Source organism: Gossypium hirsutum, chromosome A07, assembly GCF_007990345.1.
Source record: "Gossypium hirsutum isolate 1008001.06 chromosome A07, Gossypium_hirsutum_v2.1, whole genome shotgun sequence".
NCBI classification, from domain to species: domain Eukaryota; kingdom Viridiplantae; phylum Streptophyta; class Magnoliopsida; order Malvales; family Malvaceae; genus Gossypium; species Gossypium hirsutum.
In genome coordinates, this window is record NC_053430.1 from 88,864,749 (window position 1) to 88,873,398 (window position 8,650).

Here is an 8,650-nt window from a genome sequence, read left to right on the forward strand (position 1 = left end):
CCTCTCAAAAGCTTCTTGCTGCTTCTCCGTCCATACAAACGGTACTCCTTTCCTTATGAGTTTTATGAGAGGTGCTGCCATCACAGAAAAACCTTCCACAAACCTTCTGTAGTAACCTGCCAATCCTAGGAAACTTTGAATTTCTGAAACCGACCTAGGTGGCTTCCATTCCAAAATTGCTTCAATCTTTCGAGGATCCACTCTAATCCCCTCTGCAGAGACCACATGCCCCAAAAAGGTTACCTCCCTCAACCAGAACTCACACTTACTGAACTTCGCATAAAGTTCCTTCTCCCTTAACACTTGCAACACCGTGCAGAGATGCTCATCATGTTTTGCTTCGGTCTCAGAATATACCAGAATATCGTCAATAAAGACGACCACGAACCGATCCAGAAATGGTTGGAACACACGATTCATCAGATCCATAAATGCTGCAGAAGCGTTTGTTAGTCCAAATGGCATAACCAGAAACTCATAATGACCATAACGAGTCCTGAATGCTGTCTTATGAATATCTGCCTCCTTGACCCTTAACTGATGATATCCAGATCGAAGATCGATCTTGGAAAATACAGAAGCTCCTTTAAGCTGGTCGAACAGATCGTCAATCCTTGGCAGAGGGTACTTATTCTTAATCGTCAATTTGTTCAACTGGCGATAATCAATGCACATACGCATCGTCCCATCCTTCTTCTTCACGAATAGCACCGGTGCTCCCCATGGAGACACACTTGGCCTAATAAAGCCTCTATCCAACAATTCTTGAATTTGCGCCTTTAACTCGACTAACTCCTTCGGTGCCATCCTATATGGTGCAATGGACACTGGTGCTGTCCCAGGCAACAGGTCAATTCCAAATTCGACTTCTCGGTTTGGAGGCAATCTCGGAAGCTCCTCCAGAAAGACATCTTGGAACTCTTTTACAGTTCTAACCTTATCCACTGTCAGCCCCTCTACATCTGTTTGACTTACAAATGCCAAATAGGCCTCACAACCTTTCCGAATCCACTTTTCAGCCCTCAATGCCGATATCACATTAGACAAATAGTCCCTTCGTTCACCTATCACCATAACCTCATCCCTTTCCGTGGTCCTTAGCACCATTCGCTTAGCAGCACAGTCCAGAGTCGCCTTATGCTTAACAAGCCAGTCCATTCCCAGAATGATGTCAAACTCTCCAAACGGCAACTCCATTAGATCGCCAGGAAAGATCCTACCTTGAGTTTCTAAGGGTACATCCTTATATAGCTTGTCTACCCTAACCGAGTGACCGAAGGGACTTAGCACAGATACCCCACTCACTATCTTCTTAGAATGCACTCCCAAAGACCCAGATATGGCACACGCAACATAAGAATGAGTAGATCCAATATCCACCAAGGCAGTATACGGCATATTAGAAACTAAAAACGTACCGGTTATGACATCAGGTGCGTCGCCCTCCTCTCGATGACGAGCTGCATACACCAACGCTGGCTGTCGAGCCTTAGCATTTTCGGCTCCCCTGCCAGGCGCCCCTCGACCTCGACCATTTCCATTTCCGCCCCTACCTTGTCCACGTCCTCTCGGTGGTTGTGGTCCACCTCTCATGGGTTGAACAACCCTCTGTACAGCAACCTGAGCCTGATCAGCTCTCTGTGGACAGTCCTTAACTCTGTGCTCCATAGATCCGCATCAGAAACAAGCACCAGAACGTTTCCTACACCCACCCAGGTGTACCTTACCACAGTCCCCACAGATTGGCGGTCTAACCACATTCATCGGAACTGCTCGAACTGGCTCCTCCACTCTCGCCCTTTTGGCATTCTTATTTGTTCCACCTGACGGTCCAGAATCCTTCCGGAAACGGTTCTGATCTTTCTCACGGTTCTGCCTCTCAGTACGCTTTACCTCTTCAGCGATCTTAGCTTTTTCCACCAGAACCGCGAAGTCACGCTCCCTCTGCGGAGCAATCAGCACCTTAAGGTCATCTCTAAGTCCATCCTCAAAGCGAACGCTACGCTCATACTCCGTAGCAACTGTTCCCACAGCATACCTACTCAGCCTCAGAAATTCAGCCTCGTACTCAGCAACAGTTTTGCCTCCTTGGACCAGATTCAGGAATTCTTTTCTACGGGCGTCCACATAACTTGCCCCGACGTACTTTCCTTTAAAGGCTATCTTAAACAGCTCCCAAGTAACCCTATCAGCTGGGGTTCCATCCCTCACGGTGCCACCACTGATAAGCCTCATCTCGCAGCAACGATACGGCCCCTTTCAGCTTCTGCTCCACAGAACAGTCCAAGCCATCCACAATTCGTTCCATGGCCTCCAACCAATATTCTGCCACATTCGGGGCTACACCAGATACACCCCTAAAGATCTCCGCTCCGTTAGCCCGGAGTCGTTCAGAAATCGATCCTTGAATTTCATTGCCCGAACTTGCCCCGGTAACCCTTTCCAGAACTCGAAGCATAGCCTGCGACAGGGCGTCATCCCCGGCACCATGATCATGTGATTCCACTTCCGTTGCCGATGATACCGGTGCTTCTGCCGCTGGCATATGTCCTGAAGATGAAAATCCTGCTCGAGCTCTTCCTCAGCCTCGTCCACGACCTCTACCTCGAGCTGCTCGCGTACTCATATCGTATTATCTGATTACGAATTTTATGCACTATTTTAGCATTCAAGTGATTATTACAGATGTTTTATGATTCAAACAGTAATTCAGAGATGGTTTTCGTAGAATCGACATCTAGCTACAGTTTCAGTCTTTTAGCAAGCTTTTCTAGGGTTTCAGTAGCATCCTATCTAGAGTATTCTAGTAAAGTTTTAGTACAGACAGATAATATATATTCAGAAAAAAAAAGTTCAAAATACTTACAGACTTGGGCCGGAGATTCGGAATGACACTCACTGTTCCAGATTTTGAAAATAGAGTTTTACAGTCTCCAAAAAAACTTTTTTTTTTAAAAAACTTTGTTATTGTAAACCCAATCCACAGCCGAGTTGTTGCAACCTAGGATCTGATACCACTAAATGTAACACCCCAAACCCGGCCTAGACATTATGACCGGATCCGGTGCGCCACATTGATGCGTACAAAACATTCCGTATTACTTAGTTTGGAAAAACTTAGTTGGTGATGTAAAAGATACTTTTAATATAGGTTAAAGTGAATGAGAGCTGTGCACCAGGTAGGAAACCAGAAAAAGAGGAGGTGAGTCTGTCGGACTGCTTAAGTACCAAGCTCCCTTCGGATCCAATCCTAGACATGCACACCGCCATTGCCACACTCTAACATTTCGTATAATTGTGAGAAAACCATTTGGTTAAGTCCATCTTAATAAAGTGATTAAGTTTGAAAACGTTTGCTTGGCGGAAATCTTACTTGTAATCGTGTTATTTTGAAATCACTTAATGTTTTTGAAAACGCGTTCTAAAGCTAACCCATTTTCCTTAGTTATCATAGTTTTTTTCATCATAATAAAATAAAATAATAAAAGTAAAACAAAACCATAAAAATAGTTAAGCGGCCTTATTACACTTAAAACCCAAAACCATAAACGAAATTAAAAGGACGTCCAGTTCACCAGAAAGAAACCAGGTTCATAGAAACATGTGGCCAGTCCGAATCTCTCACAGCTCCAAGCCCACTATGGTTGAGGATTACCTGCGAAGATGAAAATAAGGGGTGAGTTTTGGGAAACTCAGTGTGTAATTCAACCCAACCATAGCCTAAATCAGTTCAAACCACAGAGACAGAATAAGTTGGCCTCAGCCCAGAACAGATATCAGAATAAAGCCCATAGGCCCAGAACAGACCAGAATAGATATATCATGCTTATGCAAAAACCCAACCATATCCAACCACATACACCCCCATACCATCCTTTCACCATGTGGGGAGACTACTCGACCCACCCAACCGCTACACGCCACAGAAATATGCAGCATGGCTGCCAGATATAGAAAATGTCACAGAGTCACCAGATACAGATATTTTGTGGCAGTGCCACCAGAACAGATATATGTGGCAGGGCCACTAGAACAGATAATTTGTGGCATAGCCACCAGGACGCTTCCTCCATAATATAGCCCATGTCCCCATGCAACAGATATACATTCATGGCACACATCATACAGATTTAATTCATCATGCTTTTCAGACAAAATTAACACTAGAGGTATAAAGGTCATTTTGCATACACAGGGGTATAATGGTAATTTTGCATACATAGGGGTATAATGGTAATTTTGCATAAATAGGGGTATAATAGTACATCTTACTATTTCTAAGGTTTCCATGCATATCGTAGCCATTACGTTTAGCCAGAAACACTTACCGAGTGTTCTTACCAAATTGGGCCCGTTGGCCCATTAACCCAGTTTTGGCCCATTAAGCCCAAAATATCAAAACGCACGAAATCGCGCGTACTGAAGTTTTATCACTTTCGATTACCAGTAATAATTACCCATACGTCTTACGAGCATTCGCACACTCCCAAGTGCCCAAAATACCGGCTTTTCGGTATTTCGGCTTTTCGGCTTTTGCCGATCTAGCCTATGAGAGGGTGTCAGTTACACACCTATTTTTGGGATTTCCTCGACGAGATCTACACACGAACTGCCTACAATTGAATCACTTAATATTACTCCAAATATCGAAATAAGATTGAGTATATAGTCCCCTACCACATTCGGCGAAACATGCCTAAAACCCTTATTGCTCTTACCTTTCTGCCGAAAGATGGTTAACTCCAAAGATCCGATCGTTCCACCTGTCCAAGCCCTTGATCAACCGTCTCTAAATCACGCTATTACCAAAATAAAATATTTATTACGACCCCTCAGGGTTACAAGTCCAAATCGACAACCTCCCTAACTTTTAGGGATTTTGGCTTTTCCTAAAATATGTAAGAAGACTAAGTTTTAGAGAAGACTTACCACCGATTCCTTAGTGAATGATTCCAATGAGTTTTCCACTCGATCCCGATGTAGATCTAAGCCCTCATATGATAACAAAAGTCGAGCTTTCAGTGACTCCAGTATTCGGCCAAGTCCCTTTTAATGTGAGGTTTTCGGCTTTTTGCAACTTGTGTTTAGAAAGGTAAAACGAGAGGGTTTTGCTATGGTCTTGTCGTTAAAACTTGAGGTTTTAGAGGGCTGGTGAATCGGCCACAAATGATGAAGAGAAGAGATGTGGTTTTGGTTATAAGAAATCGGCACAAAAAGAATCAAGCTTTCGGGATTTTGGCTTTTTATGGCCAAAGGCTATGAAGGTTTTGAAACGGTTGAAGGGAAAAATGGAGATGAACAAGATGGTAGGAAGGTTCGGCAATGGAGGAAAAGAGATGAAGAAAAAGGTTGATGAGGAGAGGAGAAAAGAAAAGATGAGGAGAAAAGTCAGGAAACGGCACCAACTACCCTAAGTGCCGAATTTATACTAGCTCCTTAACCTAGCCGAATTTTGCCCCCTTAAAGAATCCCTTGGCCGGCCACCTCTTGCTCTTTAAGAGTCAAAAATTCAGCCAACACATCTCTCCCTAATCAGCTCCTAATTTCTCTCCCTTATCCCCTCCTTGCTCCATCTCCTGGGCAACTCAAACTCTTATTAACAGTCTTTCACTTCCTTTCCATTACCTACCTTTTCTGTTCATAAAAATTTAATCCCTTGATTTGTTGTCATTGTGACTTGAACCTGGGTCCTTCCTAGCTTCCACACGCCACTTATAGCCTTCCCTGTGGCGTCACATGCCACTTCACCACTTGCTCCCTTGTGATCTATTTTACACAATTAATTCCTCAAAGCCCAATTTACCAGAACCCCTTTCTCTTATGGAATTAAAATTAATTAAAACTATCGGGTTATCCTAAGCTTGGGCCTTCTAGAGGCCCACTATCACGATTAAACCTACACTTAACAAGCAGAACACAGAATTTTAATTTTACAAACTTTTTTTTCAGAATTCCCAAAAATTTAGGGCGTTACATCCATAATAAACACTGGAATATTGAATTAATGCATAAAAATTCGTAATCAGATAATACAATATGAGTACAAGAGTCACTCGTGGAAGAGGCCATGGACGAGGCCGAGGTAGTACTCAAGTTGGATCTTCGTCTTCTGAACACATACCCGCTGGAGTAGCACGACCACCATCGGTGGATGAGAATGGGCCGTATGATCGGGCCGCGGAGGATGATGCACTGTCACAGGCAATACTTCGTGTTCTAGAAAGGGTTGCCAGGGCATGTACGGGCAATGGAGTTCGGGGATCTATTTCTGAATGACTTCGGGCTAGCGGAGCGAAGATCTTTAGGGGCGTGTCTGGTATCGCCTCGAATGTGGCAGAATATTGATTGGAGGCCACAGAACGGATTATGGACAACTTGGACTGCTCTGAGGAGATTGTGAGTGGGGTATCTGTACTAAGTACTTTGGGTCACTCGGTTAGGATAGACAAACTTTATAGGGATGTACCCTTAGAAACTCAAGCTAGGATTTTCCCTGGAGATCTGATGGAGTTACCGTTCGGAGAGTTTGATCTCATTTTGGGAATGGACTGGTTTGTTAAGCATAAAGTGACCCTAGATTGTGCTGTTAAACGAATGGTGTTAAAGATCACAAAGGATGAGGAGGTTATGGTGATAGGTGAGCGAAGGGTTTATTTGTCCAATGTGGTGTCGGCATTAAGAGCCGAGAAGTGGATTCGGAAAGGTTGTGAGGCCTATTTGGCATTTGTAAGTCAGTCGAAAGAGGAGGGACTGACAGTGGATAAGGTTAGGACTGTAAAGGAGTTCCAAGATATTTTTCGGAGGAGCTTCCAGGATTGCCTCCGAACTGAGAAGTGGAGTTTGGAATCGACTTATTGCCTGGAACGGCACCAGTGTCTATCGCACCGTATAGAATGGCACCGAAGGAGTTGGTGGAGCTAAAGGCACAAATTCAAGAGTTGTTGGATAGGGGCTTCATTAGGCCAAGCGTGTCTCCATGGGGAGCACCGGTGCTATTCGTGAAAAAGAAGGATGGTACGATGCGGATGTGCATTGATTATCGCCAGTTGAACAAACTGACGATTAAGAATAAGTATCCACTGCCAAGGATTGATGATCTGTTCGACCAGCTTAGAGGAGCTTCTGTATTTTCCAAGATCGACCTTCGATCTGGATATCATCAGTTAAGGGTCAAGGAGGCAGATATCCATAAGACAGCATTCAGGACTCGGTATGGTCATTACGAGTTTCTGGTTATGCCATTTGGACTGACGAACGCTCCTACAACGTTTATGGATCTGATGAATCATGTGTTCCAACCATTTTTAGATTAGTTCATAGTCGTCTTTATTGACGATATCCTGGTATATTCTGAAACTAAAGCGAAACATGATGAGCATCTCCGTATAGTGCTGCGAGTGTTAAAAGAGAAGGAACTCTTCGCAAAGTTCAGCAAGTGTGAATTTTGGTTGAGGGAGGTAACCTTCTTAGGACATGTGGTCTCTGCCGAAGGGATTAAGATGGACCCTTGAAAGATTGAAGCAATTTTGGAGTGGAAGCCACCTAGGACGGTGTCGAAAATTCGAAGCTTCCTAGGGTTGGCAGGATACTACAGAAGGTTTGTGGAAGGTTTTTCTGTGATGGCAGCACCTCTGACAAAACTCATAAGGAAAGGGGTACCGTTTGTATGAACTGAGAAGCAGTAGGAAGCTTTTGAGAAGTTGAAGAAAGTTCTGACTGAAGCACCTGTGTTGATTCAGCCGGAGTCTGGGAAGGATTTTACTGTGTACAGTGACGCATCACACGTGGTTTTAGGCTGCGTGTTAATGCAGGAGGGTAAGGTGGTTGCATATGCATCACGATAGCTTAAACCTCACGAAGCGAACTATCCTACTCATGATTGGGAGTTGGAGGTAGTGATATTTGCACTTAAGATTTGGAGACATTACTTGTACGGGGAGAGGTGTATTATATACACAGACCACAAGAGTCTTAAGTATTTGTTGACTCAGAAGGAGCTGAACCTTAGGCAAAGGAGATGGATTGAGTTACTTAAGGATTATGACTGTTCGATCGAGTATCACCCAGGCAAGGCTAATGTGGTAGCCGATGCTTTAAGTCGTAGAATCGTATCTGATCTGAGAGCAATGTTTGCTCGTTTGAGTCTGTATGATGATGGTAGTTTGTTGGCTGAATTGCAAGTAAGGCCAACCTGGGTGGACCAGATTAACGAAAAGCAGTTAGAAGATGAGTCTTTGGTTGCTCATTTTCAACAAGTTAAGGAAGGGGAAACTTCTGAGTTCTGTTTAAATGGTGATGGAGTTCTGTGTTTCCAAGGAAGAATTTGTGTTCCGAGGGACTCTGATTTAACGCAGACAATATTGAAGGAAGCTCATGGGGAACTATGTGCCATGCATCCTGGAGGGAATAAGTTGTATCACGACTTACAACAATTGTACTGGTGGCCTGGACTTAAACGAGAAGTAACGGAGTTTGTAGGGAAATGTCTGACATGCCAGCAAGTGAAAGCTGAGCATCAATTACCCTCTGGACTGTTGCAGTCAGTAAAGATATCACTTTGGAAGTGGGAGAGGGTAACCATGGACTTTGTGAGTGGGATGCCCTTGACACCATCAAAGAAAGACTCCGTGTGGGTGATTGTGGATAGGTT